At 39.8% G+C, this 17637-nt stretch overlaps 1 protein-coding gene and 2 non-coding genes across 6 annotated transcripts in view; 2 read left to right on the plus strand and 1 right to left on the minus strand.

The window, feature by feature from the left end:
- The window catches only part of LOC143264620 (uncharacterized), a 188496-nt gene that overhangs the window by 17277 nt on the left and 153582 nt on the right, over positions 1-17637 (plus strand). Inside the window, exon 1 of one of the 4 annotated variants that reach the window (XR_013038430.1) lies at positions 1538-3004. The exons of 2 other annotated variants lie outside the window; for them this stretch is intronic. The gene's annotated coding sequence lies outside the window, so the exon portion shown is untranslated. Of the gene's footprint in view, positions 1-1537; positions 3005-16230; positions 16355-17637 lie in introns of those variants that run through there. One more of the 4 variants, XR_013038429.1, reaches the window with a different exon arrangement.
- On the plus strand, positions 5053-5171 carry LOC143264718 (5S ribosomal RNA). The gene has a single exon (XR_013038648.1). It is a non-coding gene; the product is annotated as a 5S ribosomal RNA (ribosomal RNA).
- LOC143264713 (5S ribosomal RNA) lies at positions 5306-5424 on the minus strand. Its single transcript, XR_013038643.1, has one exon. It is a non-coding gene; the product is annotated as a 5S ribosomal RNA (ribosomal RNA).

Below are 17637 nucleotides of genomic sequence, written 5' to 3' on the forward strand. Positions count from 1 at the left end.
TTTCAACGGTTTCTCCATTGATTCGTACGTTGTAAAGATGTTTAAATCGTTGATTATATGATCTGTAGCACCAGAGTCTATAATAAAGTCTATTTGTGATGATTGTTTGAGATTTGAATTTTCAAAAGTCTTCGCCCCAATCATAAATGCAAATCCACTACCACTTGGCTGTTGTACTTGAACGTTTTGAGCACCACGGTAATAATCCGCACTTGTGGAACTTTGTCTATAGTAAAAGCAGTCCTTTTTCTCGTGATTTTTCCTACCACAATGTTCACATCTCTTGTCGTAGTTTTTACCAATTCTTTTATTTTTCGAATTATAATTTGGTTGGTAATTTTTCCTCTTGAAATTTGCTTTAAAAACCTTGTTTTTCTTAAATTTTCTGTTATCTCCTCTCGCTTCTACTTGCAGCACTTTGGCACTTGTTTCTGTTTTTTCATTGCGTAATTTGATTTCATAATCTAATAGCTTGATTTTAACAAATGCAAGGCTTAAATTCTCATCCGCTTGCGTTTGAATCGCGGTAATCAGCGGATCATACGAATTTGGCAATGTTAGCAATAATCTTGCCACCTTGCTCATTTCGTTAATTGTAGCACCCGCGGCTTGTAACTCAACAATCATCTCATCAAATAGTACTAGGTGTTTCAAAAGTGGCGTATCTTCCTTAAATTTAAAACATAGCAGTTTCTTATCTATTGCCAACTGTGTCGCCAAACTTTTCCGTTCGTAAATAGAGTCTAATTTTATGAAAATGTCTCTCGCCGTGTCAGTTTCCGTCGCGAAGCATAACATCGAATCTGTTAAGAATTCAATCATTATTCCCTTCGCTATTCTCTCGCGCCGTTTCCACTCATTGTCCATGACAGCTGGGGGCAATTCGTCCAGAACCCTTAGCGCATCTTCTTCCGCCAATAGTGCACGAATTTTATACTTCCATATACTGTATTTCTCGCCGTCGAAAGGCTTGATGTTGTGTTTAGTTGCTTTTGCTTCGTCACTCATGTTTATGCAATATATGTACTGACACACACACACATTTATTCTAATAAAGTTTTATATAGTTTTAAATGTCACTTTTCGCTATTCACAATTAACACTTGAATTATGTGACTGGGCCCATAACCTATTGGGATTATGGAAGCTAGGTGTTATTTTAATAAAACACAGTTGTTAAATTTAACTTTGAAAATGAATTAGTGAACTCTTCTCTATATATTCTTTACTGAATGCTTACTCGAGACGTGCGCTTTTTAGACTAGTCCTCGGACCGTTTTTCCTCGTGCTCGAGAGGTCCCATGCCTCATTGATACATTTGTATATCTCAGCATGCTTACACTAGGAGGACCGTCTTAGATAACGCAGTTCGTCGAATTCCTAATTAGACAGGATGTTTATACCTTGCCTCTAAAATAAGCTATGGAAGAAGTAACGTAAGATTGATTTTTGTATATTCCAACACTAAATGTGCAAAAAAGTCGTCGTCTATAAATAATTTCACTGCATCAGCTGTGGATTCAGAAACATTAGCCATATTAGTTATCTCAGGATAACCCAAAAACTCTTCAAGTTCTGGAGGATAGTCAATCGATGACCATTCATCTACTTTTTCATCAGAAGTTGTTTCAGAACTACTAGAAATTCTTCTTCGGATGAATACTCGAGAACGTGGAATAATGTCATCATCGATGTGTAACGTCCGCGGGAAGAATTTTTTTTTTTGTTTCATCATCACGACAATCTTGGACCCACTAACTAGAATAATCAATTATCGACTGTAGTTGCCAATTACCGACAGTATGTCACGTATCGATTATCGATCTATCAAATTCGACAGTCGGTAATCATAATATATACAGTATTGATTCGTAACAAGCAACAGTTTTGTGATTCGTAACAAGCAAATTTCTATCCCTTCTTCTTTGTTTGAAGTCGGCCGCTGAGTGAAAGATCCGAGAAAGAGTGAGATGTCCGTGAAACCGAAGAAGTCATAAATTTTCACGGACGACCGAACAGTTTAGTGGAAAGAGGACAGAACATATATATTTTTTTCTCACTCTGATGTATAGCGATTCTGTCATTCATTCATCTGATTCTACATCGATTCGTAATAAGCCACTCGCTCGGGTTTGGGCAGTTGCTTGTTACGAATCTGGTATATTATTCCATTCACGAAATCTTACTACTATTAAAAAGAGAAAGCATGCTATGTTCTGTCCTTGTCTAAAGAATAACATCGCTGCTCGACCGATTACTTTATAGTTTACCGCTACCGTCGTCGCGCTCGGGAACAAAGGCAAGCCGAAAATATACCTGATTCGTAACAAGCAACTCGCCAGACCCGAGCGAGTTGCTTATTACGAATCAATACTGTAATAGGAATAGGAATAGGTGGCTAATAGAGTTTAGATTGTGACGTGGTATTTTATACCCGTCACAAGGAGCCTCCTCGGGAGACCGGACAGGTCATAGGTCGCCGTCAGATACCGTCTAGAGAGAGAACGAAGCGCGTATAATATCGTAAGAACAAATTCTGCCGCTATACTATTTTATATGTACTGCCGGAGAATGACGTCACTGTCAACGAAGGAGCGACGTACGTCGAGGGAAAACGCCGCTGCTCTGCCGCTACCCCGCCCGGATCCTCCGATAGACGAAGAGAGGCAGCGGAGTAAGAGGAGAGAACCCAGCGAGATACCGACGTACGCCGAAGGAAAGTGCCGATTCCCTGCCGCTTCCCCGCTCCGGCCCTACGATAGGAGAAGAGAGGCTGCGGAGACGGAAGAAGCCCTGCCGAAGAAGACTTCGACAGAATTCGGAAACTCCGGCAGAGGGTGGGGGTAGGCTACGAGGTGTCCTAATACCGGCGCAAGGGCTCGCGGATCCTTACTCTGTATTCGGCACTTGCCTAGTTTCTTGTTTTCTAAAGTTCAATAGCGTTCCGTGAGAAAAAAACCCACTTACCGCATCCCGAGCTGCCGCCACGTGTTTGGACACCTTGGTAAGCCCCCTCAATTACCGCTATATATTTGTAAAGAGCGCGAAATCGAGATCGTCATATCGCGGGTTGTAGACCACCTGGCTTGCCATTCACGGGCAGGTTCTGCAAAGTGTGACCGGAGTGGCTTTGTATCGTAGGGAAATTAGCTTAAGTTAGAAGGGTAAAGAACCCCTGGATAAAGAACGGGGGCCCCTGTCTGGGACGGTCGCGGATCCCGACGTCCGGACTTTTTCGTGTCGTCGAGAGATCGCTTCTCGATCTCTCGAATCGCCACTCGGCCGGATCACCGAACCTGTACCGGGGAATGGTACAGCGTAAGCTACAATTAAAGTATCGTCTCGAGTAGGCCTTTGCCAATATTGTACCCTCCCACGTCTCGATTTCGCGAACTCTTGGTACGGGAGTAGAACGTAAAGTGCATGTTTGTCGTACCGGACATTTCGTGTTTGTCGCGTAACTTCTCGCTTTCTCTCTCTAGACGGTCGCCGATACAGAATCGTTCCGCGTGTAGAATTAAATCGCGTCTCGTATAAAACTAAGTGCGTTAGATTCCGTTGCGTTTAGTATAATTGCGTTACGTCGCGTCTCGTCGCGTCCCGTCGCGTCTCGTCGCGTCCCGTCGCGTCTCGTCGCGTTTCGCCGCGTTGCGTTCCGTTAGAATAATTGCGTCGCGTTTGGTTAAGTATTTGCGTTGCGTTTCCGTTAAATTAGTTGCGTCGCGTACCGTTCCGGGAATCGAGGAAATATCAAAGATTGTATTCCGCTTAGGAACTTGCATATTTCGCTTCCGTGGTTAAAATCTCGCGGAGATCGTATCTCGGCCTTCCGCCGAGAACGTTACGGTTAAATCAAATTCCGATACTGGATCACACTGTACGCCTAGGTTACTTAGATTTTAAATAAACACCGCTATTAACAAATACCGCTAACTTGAGGTTTCTCGCGAATTATCCCGAATCACGTACTCTCGTCCGCCTCCGCGTCTAGCTCCTTTACCCTTAAAGAATCCCGCCACTCTACCATTGCGTTCGGATACTGAGCTATCGAGCCGTTCCGCCGCCGATTCGAATCTTCCGCGTTTTTCCGAGATCGACATAAACGATTTTCCCATCTTCCCGCTATAGAGTCTCGTTTCGCGTCTAAGTTCTTTATCGCGACGCTGAGAAGCGTCTGGCGCCCAATTATCAAATAAAATAAAGCGATATCGAACGGGTTCGGATCGGGCGCCGAAGTGCTACGCGCTCGCGAATCCGCGGAGGCGCCGCGGCGGTCATCGTCGCGGGCACGGTCAAGAGGGGACGATCGAGAATTCGCGAGCGAAGCGGGGTCGCGGGCCGTTACCGAGCTAGCCGCGAAATACCGTGTAGCAAGATATATTTGTAGATCTAGTCGATAGATGACGCAACGCGAGTTGTCTAGTTTATAGATTGTTTATTTCTAGTATTCTCCGCTCATAGACATCGTCGCTTCGATCGATTCGGAGATAAGCCAAAACGGGATCCTGATCTTAAAATTAAAATATATTCGCTCTGTCGTTTAATACTAATTTTAAAAAGCGGCGTCAAATGACCCTTTTTAAAATTAACTGCAAAATTGTCCATTCATTGTTACTTCCTTTAATCATTTGACTTTCTGTAAATACTAATATAATCTAACTATTCCATTTCTTGTCTTCCGTTTTCCTCACAGCTCTTTCTTTACCGAAAAAATTCCATACATATCTTATAAACTAAGAAGTATCATTTGATTACATACGGAATTTACGTATTTTTCTGCAGTTTTAAAGTGGAACCTTAATTCTAAAATCCAATAAACTTTTCAAGTTGAAGTTTCGCCACATGATGGTTTGTCTGGAAATGCAGTTTTCTCATACTTTGGGTTACTATATAAACAAAACATTATATCATAACAAAAAATTAATTATATTTAATATGTTCTCGACGTGGCCTAGTTTTCACAAGTAATATATTGCATTCAATATTAAAAAAAAATAACTGCAATGGATATGCTAACACATAGAAAAGCAAAATTAGTATTAATTGTTGCCAGCCAACGGCCATACTAGTCAGGATACACCGGTTCTCGTCCGATCACCGAAGTTAAGCTGAGTTGGGCGCGGATAGTACTTGGATGGGTGACCGCTTGGGAACTCCGCGTGCTGTTGGCTTCTTTTTTTCCCCGTTTCCCTCTTTCTTTTGAATGAAAAGTTCAGCATTGCTATTGTCCAAAGCTTCTTTTATTGTATTTAGATTACGATCGTTGGATTTTATATTGAATAAAACAGAAAACCAAAAAAAGAAAAGCCAACAGCACGCGGAGTTCCCAAGCGGTCACCCATCCAAGTACTATCCGCGCCCAACTCAGCTTGACTTCGGTGATCGGACGAGAACCGGTATATCCTGACTAGTATGGCCGTTGGCTGTCAGTCAATAGTACTAATTTTGCTTTTTTGGTATTCTTTTGTCTTCTCTATGCAAGATAAATAAGCAATATACTAAACATTTTAACTTTAAGTCAGTCATTTAAGTCATTTTCAATTATGTATTGTTTGCCTCACGAACTCGTCTCGGATACTCGAGGCAAAACACCATTTTCATGGGTCTGATCCTACACCTCGGGCGACGACCGTATCCGTAACCATAGTGCGGGGTGTTCCAGCAGTACTAGGCTCCGCCACCAAAGGGCTTTCCCGTATGCTAACCCCGCGCGGCACAGCTGTTAACACATTATGGTCCGCAAAGAAATCTATAAGACTTACGCCTGGGACCGAACATTTTTGGGCAAATTTGTACGTTATAAAATCATTATAACTTTGTGAAACTTTCAGAAATTGTACAATAAGATGCATTGTAGGTACTATTGAAAAAAAGCTGTTTCTATTTTGCATTGGTGCATTTATACAGTTTTTCATAGCTTGATGTATTCGGATTCCATCAATGGGATCGTTTCCTTCGGTGTAGATGAGACGACGGCGAGCCATCGGTGGTCCTTGTTAGATTCTTGGCAGACCAAGGATTTAACCATCAATGCATTGGCTATTGATGTAAATATTTAAATACACAAAGTATGATAGAATGTATCAAAGTAGGTGACATCTGAAGACAGCGTGTAGAAAACACAGGTTATTTCGTGATCCATCTGTAACAGACGGAACACGCAACACGAGAAATAAGCGGTCCATAACAGATGGGTCGCGAAACACGAGAAAACTCGTGAGTGGTTCTTACTGTGTTAACACTTTATCTACAGCTAGCCTATTAATCGGCTTTTTGATTTCCAACGCTTATTGACCGCTAGCCTATTAATAGGCTTTTCGATTGCCAACGCTTGTCGAAAAATTGAATTACTGTTACCTTGAATTTATTTTATGAATGTTAGTTTATACGGCCCTTTATTATATAAAATAAATGCAAAATAAAGTATAAATATTAATAAAATTACATTCCTTTGAAACAAAAGGAATAAGCACAACACAATGAATAGCGAAAATTTAGCCGGTACTGGGAGTAAGTGCGCGCGCGACTCAGCCGGTACTTAGTGACTGGCAGCCTCAAACACGACCGGTCAATAAAGTGTTAATACGTTGCGAGTATCCGACGTGAACAGTATTCCTCCTGATCACGTTCACGTCAGCGTTGACATTTGTATTATCTACTGTGTGCCTGTATCCATGTTCATGCATTATTTCACCTGACAACGCTCATTTCTCTATATCCGGTGGCGTGCACATTCAAATGTCCCAGGCTACAAATTTAACATATTGACCGTTTATTTTGAAAGTGGCGCAAGACAATTGAGAAAAAAGAAATATCTAAACGAAAGGAACTCAAGCGTAACCCTCACTGCTAAATACTGGTGGTGCATGCTGTAAGTAGGAAAGACTGAACTGTGAGCCACTAATAGTACACGACGATATAAACGTGTTTATGATATCCGTGGCACAGTACGTAAGAATGGTACTAATAAACTTCGGGATGAAATCAATCCTCATCGTATCCTGTAGCAGCTCAAGCGAAGGAACTACCGACAATGTTATCGATAATCAGAGCATAGCCATGGAAACAAGTTTCAATTTCTCAAACAGAACTTTAATATAACCGTAACGCAAATACATCAGCTAAAGATCCTTCACGGAAACAACTGATAAGCACCCTCAGCTAGGAAATCCTGAAACTTGACAAATGACAATATCGGTTGCTATCCCAAACATAACCATAGACCTAGAAACCTGATTATAATCCTGATCCTAGGCACAGACTCGACGTTAATCCCGACCAAATAAGACACGACTGTAAGAATGACAGCGAAGACGGAAATTCAATAATACCCTATAATCCAATTTAAGTCTACAAAACCCTTACAGAAATTCTGAAAATTTCCTTTACTGGGTAAAATCCCATGCATTAATATACATATATGTAAACTTTCTATAGCGGCACATGATTCGCAGCGTTAGTAGAAATTAGTATTGACCGTTTACAGATGTTTAGGTGTAGGCACTTAAGCCTACCCTAAAGTCTGTAAGTCGGCAAAACTATTTGAAGTTTTTTAGACGTGCGTAGCTGAATAGGCTGCCCTACGATAAACGCTGCCAGCTATGTCCCGTTACGGTTCATTAGGCCACATGCTCAGCGCGAGCCGGAAGGAAACTTTCGGCTAGCGAAATTGTAATTTATAATATCTTTTCATCCGCCGAAAATGGGAGGACTCTAGTAGGAAAAAGACTCCACCCTGTAGTGTTTAAGACGCTCTGGGCCTTTTTTAAAAAGGGAAATATATACTGCAGAAAGACGTCAAGAAAAAGATAACCAGTCCAACCTCTGATATTATAACATCTCATATCATTCATTAAAACTCTACCCTTGCAAACACTCTGTTGCGAGTACTTACCTACTTCGCGACACTTTCCTTTCCCAATAGATCCCAATCCTTGAGACTCGAACTACACTGCGGTGCATAACTATAGCACCAGCTATTTTTTTACTTGTTCTGTAATTCAGAGTTAGAATGCAAAAAATGAATTGCAGGCGTTGAAATGGTATGAGTCGCAATAAATTTTACATTAAGTCTCATTGAAGTTGCTCTTTTATTAGAAACGATATAATCGAAAATGTGATTTTCGCTTGGTGCGTAACTATAGCACCACTGTTATTAAGTTAACTTTTCTCGATCCAGTTCAACAACGAATTCACAGAAACTAAATAATTACATTTTTTATTAAAATACAAAGTCAAATTTCACAAAACTCTTTGTTAAATAATACCACGTGGTAAATATTTGACCAAAGAAGAGAAAGGTAGAATTTTGGCGTTTAAGGAAGATAAAGCTAGTGTTCGGGAAATTGCCCGCAGGCTAGAGCGATCACATAACGTCATTTTGAATTTTTTAAATGATCCCGTTAATTATGACAAGAATAAAAAAGGTGATCCCAAGAAAAAATTGAGTCCCCGTACCGAACGGGCAATTGTAAAAGCAGCCAGTAACAGCCTGAAAAGCTGTAACCAAATTAAAAGTGAACTTAACTTAAATATTTCACGCTGGACAGTACGTCGAGTTTTGAAAAATAATCCTAATATCGTGAGGCAGAAATTAAAATCGGCACAAAAACTTCTACCACGACGTACTATTGCGAGGCTTGAATTCGTTCGAGCGAACATGCACCGAGATTGGAAAAGCGTAAGTTAACTTTAGATGTCAAAATCTTTTTACACCAATTTACTTCAACTTCTATCATTGATAATCAGGTTATATTTTTGGATGAAAAAAAATTTAATCTTGATGGTCCAGACGGCTACAATTTGTATTGGTGAGATCTCCGAAAAGAACCGCAATACTTTTCGAAAAAAAATTTTGGCGGAGGAAGTATTATGGTTTGGGGTGCCTTTTGCATTGATGGCATGTTGCAACTGGCTTTTCCATAAAAAAAAAGGATAGTGATGAGTACATCACAATTTTGGGCAACAACTTGCTACCTTTCATAAATGAAAATGATACAAATTGGACATTCCAACAAGACAACGCGGCTGTACACACCAGCCGGAAAGCTGTAACATGGTTGGAAAAAAACAAAATTAATACAATTAAATGGCCAGCATGTTCTCCAGACTAAAATCCAATGGAAAATATTTGGGCCATTATTGTCCGAAAAGTTTATGCCGAAAGTCGGCAATATGAAAATATTGTAGAACTAAAAAACGCAATACTAAGGGCATGTAGTGAAATTGGGCAACAAATTTTTCAGAAACACATCGAGAGCATGCCAAATAGAATTTTCGAACTTATTACAAAGCAAGGGGGCCCTACAAGTTATTAAAATCACATTTATGTACATATATTTGACATTCATTCGTGTGGTGTTATTGTTATGCAACGATGAAAAATCAATTTTCATATTATATTTTCTTATACAATAAACTAATATCAACAAATTTTCATTGAAGTTCACTGCTTAATTTATACTTCGATTTTATATGGATGATTTTTATGTATTGTTATTCCAAAGTCAAAATATACTAAAAATGTAGGTGGTGCTATAGTTATGCACCGCAGTGTATAAACAAACAGAATACGATCGACCAAGGATACGATTCGATCATGCTTTCTCTTGAGGAATAACAAATAAATTATTTCTACTTGACTGGATACCGAGTCTGAGGGGAATTGAACCCATGTGCGAGTAAATGAACGGAAGGTACTTACGGAACAGAGAACCGGATAAGCGAGTGAGGCGGACATTGGGAAGATGAACGAAGCGTGATTGGCGCACAGCGGGAACTAATAGGCTGGAGAGCGATGAGTGGCAAAATGGCGAGCCCGGAAGAGTGTGTGATGGGTAGAGATAACAGGTGCAGAGTGTTGCCCACCTACAGGGGCTATACAATGAATGAATGCGTACGCTGTGACACCTGCCCTTAACCCTATCGCGACGGGTGCCGTATATACTATACGGCAATCACTTGTTTCACAGCGGCTGACGCGTACTGTACACGACACAAATTCTATTGTTACAGAAATAAAGAATCTTAACACGAAATTGTTTTGCTAAAAATTCCTTCATACGAAAAAAGTACATTTATTTTCTGTAAGTTTATAGTGTATTAGATTCAAATAATTTATAACAACCTACAAGAAGTAAAGTGAGCCAAATCGCTAATTACATTGGTAAGACCTTTAATTTCACTTTTTTGTTCTTAATGTTAATAAATATTTTAGGTTTTATCCCTTTTAATATGGAATATAAACGCACCACTTCGTAAAAAGAGGCGATTAAATTTACTTAGTACATCGGAATCTGATGAAACTGAAGACGTTAATTTATAAAGTATCAATCCGAAAGATATCAGATGGACGTCTCAAAATTGTGGGGTCACTATTCATGATTTTACAACACAACAATCGGGAATTCAAACAGACATACCTGATTCTTCAAAAATTTTGCAATTTTTTGAATTATTCGTATCTGAGGAATTGATACATTTCATTGTTGAAAAAGCACATAATCAATGGAGATGAATAAATAATAGTAATCCTAAAGCTGGGACAGACAAAGGCGAACTATATTGTTTTATCGCTGTTTGCTTACTAATGACTAGGAATAAGAAATTATCATTTGATGAATATTGGTGCAAAAATGAATTATTGCGAAACGACATGTTTTGCAAGATAATGACTAGAGATCGCTACAAAATATTACTGGGAACGTTGCATTTTGCTGCTGATCATGAATGTAATTCCGATCGTTTGTGGAAAATACGTGAAATAATAAATAGATTATGAAAATCATTTGCAAATGCATTCTATCTCTAACAAAACTTATGCATCGATGAAAGTCTGCTCTAATATGAAGGCAGGCTATCTTTTAAGCAATTTATTCCTGCAAAAAGGAGTAGATTTGGAATAAAATCTTTTGTCCTTTGTGACTGTAAGACAGGATATACACTGCTGGCCAAAATTAACGCACCACTTTCTTTAGCCGTTTCTTTCTTTACGTTCTGTTGGAGGTAGGATTTTGAAATTTTGAGGATAGTTGGGCCCATGGGTTATTTCAATGCTCCAGGAGTGCCATTGTTTCCTACCACCCCCTTGCGGTATCGGCGACCCTTTGAATGCTAGGGGGTCGAAAAACCGAAAAAAAAGGCTCTAAATTCGACAGAAAAAAAGACAAAATCCGAAACTTTTTTACAGAATGAGGTTCTTTAGGTTGCGGCCTTTCCGAAAATGCCCGGCTCAACCGCCTGCGACACCCCCAACCCCCCCCCCCCCCCCCTCCCTAATTTTCGATTTTGCTCAAACTTTTACCGAAGCTTCCTCTCGACCCCAGTTATACCTGGCAAAAGTTTGGTCGCGTTTGCAAAAACCCCTTGGTCGCTACACGCTGTCAAAAAAACCACCCCTTGCTGTTTTTTCATTTTTTTCACAGTTAAAAGTCAATTTTGGACCTGCAGTTCACGGAAAAGCTTGTTTCCGTGCCAACGGTATCGTTCCTGTTGATGGTTTGGGCCTGGTGTGAAACCAACCCCCCGCTGAGGGGGTTCCTACTTCCAACCCTCTCAATCCTCCCCTGGGGGCGGGCGGGTAAATTGGGTGCATGCGATCGATTGTGGGATCATTAGAGCATTTCTGTACAAATTTTCAAGTCGATTACTCGAACCGTTCTCGCGTGACATGCAAAAAAGTGGAAATTTTGAGATTTTCAACCCCAAGTTCACCTAGCAGCCACGACTTCTTATTGGAGGCAGTTGGCATCCCGCGGATTGGTCTCTCACGAAGTTTATCCTCCTCTCTTCGATCTCAAAAGGTGCAATTGCTCACATGATCAGCACAGCCCCCAGCGACGCCGCGAAGATACCCTGTCCAAAAAGAAACCAACAAAACTGCTGGAAATGTGAACCAAATGAGTTTGAAAAATTGTCTGTTATGTGTTGGCGTGTGGAATGCTGTGATTTTTCGTTGAGTTTTTTTGAGCGGCTGGTAATTTTATCGTTCCGAGCGTTTCCGGTTGACATTCCCGCCACTCGGAGACGTGTCCGAGGATTTGCTTTCCACCCGGGCGCGCCGCCGGCGCTCGCCTCGGCCGACACGACGGAATGTCAACCGGAAACGCTCGGAACGATAAAATTACCAGCCGCTCAAAAAAACTCAACGAAAAATCACAGCATTCCACACGCCAACACATAACAGACAATTTTTCAAACTCATTTGGTTCACATTTCCAGCAGTTTTGTTGGTTTCTTTATGGACAGGGTATCTTCGCGGCGTCGCTGGAGGCTGTGCGGATCATGTGAGCGATTGCACCTTTTGAGATCGAAGAGAGGTGGGTTCAAACTTCGTGAGAGACCAATCCGCGGGATGCCAACTGCCTCCAATAAGTCGTGGCTGCTAGGTGAACTTGGGGTTGAAAATCTCAAAATTTCCACTTTTTTGCATATCACGCGAGAACGGTTCGAGTAATCGACTTGAAAATTTGTACAGAAATGCTCTAATGATCCCACAATCGATCGCATGCACCCAATTTACCCGCCCACCCCCAGGGGTGGATTGAGAGGGTTGGAAGTAGGAACCCCCTCAGCGGGGGTTGGTTTCACACCAGGCCCAAACCATCAACAGGAACGATACCGTTGGCACGGAAACAAGCTTTTCCGTGAACTGCAGGTCCAAAATTGACTTTTAACTGTGAAAAAAATGAAAAAACAGCAAGGGGTGGTTTTTTTGACAGCGTGTAGCGACCAAGGGGTTGTTGCAAACGCGACCAAACTTTTACCAGGTATGACTGGGGTCGAGAGGAAGCTTCGGTAAAAGTTTGAGCAAAATCGAAAATTAGGGAGGGGGGGGGGGGGGGGGGGGGTGTCGCAGGCGGTTGAGCCGGGCATTTTCGGAAAGGCCGCAACCTAAAGAACCTCATTCTGTAAAATAGTTTCGGATTTTGTCTTTTTTTCTGTCGAATTTAGAGCCTTTTTTCGGTTTTTCGACCCCCTAGCATTCAAAGGCTCGCCGATACCGCAAGGGGGTGGTAGGAAACAATGGCACTCCTGGAGCATTGAAATAACCCATGGGCCCAACTATCCTCAAAATTTCAAAATCCTACCTCCAACAGAACGTAAAGAAAGAAACGGCTAAAGAAAGTGGTGCGTTAATTTTGGCCAGCAGTGTATACAAGATTTTATTGCCTACAACGGGGCACTACTATACACTCGCAATATGCTAATATTGGAAAATCGGGAAATATGGCAATGTCTCTGGTAAAACCCTTCTTAAACAAGGGCCACACATTATTTGTAAACAATTGGTACACGAGCCCTGCGTTATTTAAACTTTTACACATGAAGACTACAAATGCGGTCTAAAATCGCGTAGGTATAAAATCGCTAAAATAATGTAAAAGATTGTAAAAATAATGATATTTTTAATAAAAATATTGATTGCCCCTCTTCACAGGAGGTGATTTTAAATTATATATCTAATAAACATTGCAACAAACAACAAATTCCAAAAACACGTATCCCCTGTTGTCTATAGTTTACGTACACGGAGTTGCAAAAAAATAAATCAACATTTAGTGCAAAAATTTAAACAAAAATTATAAATTTTCAAAATATTATATAAACAAATAAAGTATATTGAAATTTTTTTACGCACAAAAGTTGCCTATTAAAACACCAACAATTTACAAAAAAAAGAATCCAATTATCTTCTTTAATTCCGGAGATATTCCTAAAAATATGATTTCCACCCCAACTTCGAGGGCTATTTTCACCCCTTCAATATGCACGATTGCCGATAAAAAAAAATACGTGTCAAATATTTTTTTGAGAACTATATCTCACATAAGTTTCATCAAAATCGGCGTGTCGGAGTTGGATATGTTCCCTTATGAGATAGTGGACGAAGCATCGTCAACCTTGGGCATGTTTTTTCTCAATTACAAAGATTGTCAGCCCATTGGCAGAATTCATGCCAGTTCACTGATCTCGTAATAACAAAAACAATGCGTTCTGGTCTTAAAAGACAATATTTCCTTGAATGTCGAATGTGTCACTTCAAAGGTTACTTTTGGAGTGAACCGACATCTGACGAAATACTGAATGTCAATCGAGGTGCCGTAATAGGTACCATATTGACGGAAACTGGATATACGCAATTAGAAGAATCGTTAGCCGCAATAGATGTAGCATGTATGAGCACTAGGGTGGTCCTTAGCTATAGAGGTCGATTTTTTTTCGATTTTTTCATCATCTCACCCCCTAAAATTATGACACTTGATGAAAAAATGATACAGTATTGCCTCGAAACAAGCAACACGCTTGGGACCGGCCAGTTACTTATTTCGAGGGTGGTATGCTATTCGGCTTGCTTTTGTTCCCGAGCGCGCCGACGGTAGCGGTAAACTATAAAGTAATCGGTCGAGCAGCGATGTTATTCTTTAGACGAGGACAGAACATAACATGCTTTCCCTTTTTAATACTAGTAAAAATTCGTGAATGGAACATGTACATAATACATATTGCCTCGAAACAGGCAACAGTTTCGAGCCTCGAAATTAGCAACTGGCCGACCCCGAGCGAGTTGCTTGTTACAAATCAATGTAGAATCCAATGAATGGATCACGCTCTAATTCCTAACTTGTCACACTTCACCTTATTTTTTTACAATTATGTGAATATCAGTATACAGCTACAAATGTATGTGTTGTGTTATTATTGTGTATTGTATATGTATAATTCATATAGTATTATTATATTGTATATTCTATATACTGCATTACACTTAAATAATGTTTCATTTGATTGTTAAATACATTTATTCAAATTATTAACTAGGCATTAAAATTAAAGAAAAAACAAACCAGTACTATAATTTCAGAAAATATATTTTTCGTAATACTCCAAAATCGCTATGTGTTAGAGTGAGAAAACAATACATTTATTAAACTTAAATAATTTTTCCTCCAATTTTTTTTTATTTGTGTTATATAAATTAATTAAAATTATAGGTAAAAAATACCTGAAATTATTGATCATTGTCAACCATTAGATTTAAAATAAAAAGCATATGGATATAATATAATTTCGGAGAATATACTTTTCATAATACAACAGAATCGCTATGCATGAGAATGAGAAAACAATACATATGTTCTGTCCTCTTTCCACTATACTGTTCAGTCGACCGTGAAAATTTATGACTTCTTCGGTTTCGCGGACCTCTCACTTCTCGGATCTCTCACTCGGCGGCGGACTTCAATCAAAGAAGTGGGGATAAAAATTTGCTAATTTCGAGGCTCGAAACTGTTGCTTGTTTCGAGGCAATACTGTACCAACCAACTTTTGACAGACAAAGGACGCGAAGGCATCGTTGCCGGATTGTTACGCTGTTGCCATATCTATCAATCTATTTTTAGACGTCAAGCAAATTTTAGAAATATGGGCTCGAGCCAAGTTTCCTAATCCTAGCGAGCGCGACTCGAGGAAAGAGGGAGGGGATGATCAAAAATGCACTTGAGCCAAATGAAATATCCAATACGACAGTCGATAGCATATCAAAAAAAGACATCTTACATCAAGTTTCAACCCCTTATCTCAACCATGGGGGCAGTAAATAGGGAAACACAAAATTTCGGTTTTTGGCTTATTTTGCCTATTTAATCTCGTACAAAAATTCCGAAAAAATTCTAAAACATTGAGATTTACATAGTACACATTACAGAATTTTTTCACATTTTTATATTGCAAACTGTAGTTGTAAAAAATGAAAAAACGCATTTATTAATTTTACGTCGTATCTGATTATATTTAGAAACGTAAAAGTATATTCCAACAGCATTATTAGCGAAAGTGGTAGGACTCTTGCCTCGCAATTGGTGGATGTTTTCTAGGCGTGGGATCGAATCCCCCCCGTTAGTTTGTGGAATCCTTTAGTTTCTTATGTTATGTTTTTAATTTTCTTTTTTGTAATACTTTTAATATGGGTTGGGTTAGGTGATATTGTCCGTAATAGTTCCAGTATTAAATACTATTGCATATACTATTATATACAATTTCTTGATAATTATTCATAATTATTTCAAATATATTTTATAATAAGAAGACGAATTGACGGGTCAATAAAGAAAATATAAAAATTCGACGAAGGGCGTCATCGTTACGGTGACGCATCTTCTTCGTCGGAGATTTTGAGGCTGAGCACCGCACGAGGAGGTGGAAAGGACGAGCGGGACTGACTTCTGAACCGCGAAGCGAACGAGTTGATTCTTTTTTCGTAGTGTTACGAGTTTACCTTTATTTTTAATTAAAAATATATTATAAAATTTCTTGTTATATATTGTAGTCCTACAGAATTAACAGCCGGCAAGAGGTAATGTGTTATATTATTTTCTGTTATATAAATTCGGTGCAATGTAATTCATTTATTACGACTATTAGAAAACAAATTTGCAGGAAATTGCGTAGGTAAACGCGTAGGGTCGGCTGCTACGATTCTTGTGGTTCTGAGTTCGATTCCGGCAACCGAGATATCGCACTTTTTTTCTCCAATTCCATAATATTATGTCGTAAATGAGATCCGATGATATTCTAATAATGAATTGTGAAGAATAAAAAATTCTCCAAAATCTAACGATTAAACATTTTTATTCTTGCACCACAGTCTATTGTAAGATTTGATTTTGCTTTGGTATATGCACTATATGATTTAAACTTATATTTAGTCTAGCTGTAAGAATTTCGGTGTGTATGAAATAAGATAATGAGTTGTTTGCCTGAGTCCGATTGAATGCTGCGTAGCGTTTGCGAGAGGATGTTTAGATGATCGGATCGAGTGTCGCGTTGGGTGTCCGAGTTCGAGGAATGATTCCGGGCGAGAATGCGTCAGCGTGCGTGGCGATGAATGTTTTTTCGTGCGAGTCAGTTCATCACTGTTTGCGGAAGCGAATGGTCGAAGACCATCTCTGTTAATAAAGCACGGAAAAGTCAAAGGTGGAAAATTGAGATTTCTATTTTCCCTGAACAGTTGAATTACGTGATGCGCGCAATGCAATGCGCAGTGTCATACCCTGTCCCGAAAATTGTACGCAGTTACCGACAGTTTCGTATTTTCATCGATGTTGTAGGTAATGTGGCCAAAACCGCGACAACATGCAACTAATACTACAAGCGCTCCAAGTAGATAATCGTGAAACTATAATTGCATGGCGGAACATCGTTGACAGGCGCCGGTGTGCAAAATCGTATTTTTAAACTAACATCTTTCAGAAGTGATAAATTGACAAAATATGGACCAACCCGACATCGTACCATTACAGTAATGTCGGGCTGCTATCGTTTTCGGTGAGTAAATCTCTAAATTTTGCGTAAAAGCGAAAATACGGCGCAACGTGTCTAGGAGCGGCCATCTTGACTGTCAAAATTTATATCTGTCTCACGTGTACGTCCGAAGAATTTTTCGTTTTATTCAAAATGTGACGTTTATTGACGTAAAATCGATAGCAGCCCGATATTGTGGATAGCTAACGATGCTAAAGTTATCCTCAGAAAGTGAATTTATGCAATTTTCGAGACGTTAGTTTAAAAGTACGAAATCGGACTTCTCACTCGCACATCGCCTATACGTGCATGCGCCGCTATGTGTTAGTATACAAG

The sequence above is a fragment of the Megachile rotundata genome, chromosome 6 (assembly GCF_050947335.1).
Source record: "Megachile rotundata isolate GNS110a chromosome 6, iyMegRotu1, whole genome shotgun sequence".
Taxonomy (NCBI): domain Eukaryota; kingdom Metazoa; phylum Arthropoda; class Insecta; order Hymenoptera; family Megachilidae; genus Megachile; species Megachile rotundata.